The 974-nt window shown below is 46.2% G+C and overlaps 1 non-coding gene across 1 annotated transcript; it reads right to left on the reverse strand.

Annotated features, from left to right (window-relative positions):
• Positions 1 to 334: 334 nt before the first annotated feature.
• On the reverse strand, positions 335 to 406 carry Trnar-ucu (transfer RNA arginine (anticodon UCU)). The gene has a single exon. It is a non-coding gene; the product is annotated as a tRNA-Arg (tRNA).
• Between the last annotated feature and the right edge of the window lie 568 nt (positions 407 to 974).

Here is a 974-nt window from a genome sequence, read left to right on the forward strand (position 1 = left end):
GGAGAAGGGGACCTTCTTTTCAACCCCCGGGGCGTGACGCGAACGTCTACAGCCTGTCATAAGCGCGTAACTGGCGGGAAACCCTCTTATGCTACCTTGGCATCAAGGCTGCCAGAACCGAGGCCATCGCTAAGCTTTCGCAGGATAATAATATGGTTAGGAAATGAGTTGCTCGTTAGGAAATACAGAAAGAAATGCCGGCAGTCTACAACCCCAAAGAAGACATAGGGGAATGGTTAGACTATTTTTTACCGTTAGTGAAATTATATATTTTTTCTATTAATTGAAGCGAGAAAGAAAGAAAGAAAGAAAGAAAGAAAGAAAGAAAAACACGCGCCCAGAGTGGGGAACGAACCCACGCCTTTCGATTAGATCTCGAATGCCTTACCAATTCGGCCATCTGGGCGACTGTGTTCTGCTTCACATTCTGGGGTATTTTATATTCACTACAACTGTATCTGACGCTTGAGGGTGGTAGCCAGCGCCACTCAGACTACACGGGGAGAAGGGGACCTTCTTTTCAACCCCCGGGGCGTGACGCGAACGTCTACAGCCTGTCATAAGCGCGTAACTGGCGGGAAACCCTCTTATGCTACCTTGGCATCAAGGCTGCCAGAACCGAGGCCCTCGCTAAGCTTTCGCAGGATAATAATATGGTTAGGAAATGAGGGGCTCGTTAGGAAATACAGAAAGAAATGCCGGCAGTCTACAACGCCAAAGAAGACATAGGGGAATGGTTGGACTATTTTTTACCGTTAGTGAAATTATATTTTTTCCTATTCATTGAAGCGAGAAAGAAAAAAAGAAAGAAAGAAAGAAAGAAAGAAAGAAAAACACGCGCCCAGAGTGGGGACCGAACCCACGCCTTTCGATCAGATCTCGAATGCCTTACCAATTCGGCTATCTGGGCGACTGTGTTCTGCGTCACTTTCTGGGGTATTTTATATTTACTACAACTGTATCTGATGCTTGAG

This window comes from Haemaphysalis longicornis, unplaced genomic scaffold, assembly GCF_048455015.1.
Source record: "Haemaphysalis longicornis isolate Haplotype H1 unplaced genomic scaffold, Haemaphysalis longicornis Haplotype H1 scaffold_125, whole genome shotgun sequence".
Taxonomy (NCBI): domain Eukaryota; kingdom Metazoa; phylum Arthropoda; class Arachnida; order Ixodida; family Ixodidae; genus Haemaphysalis; species Haemaphysalis longicornis.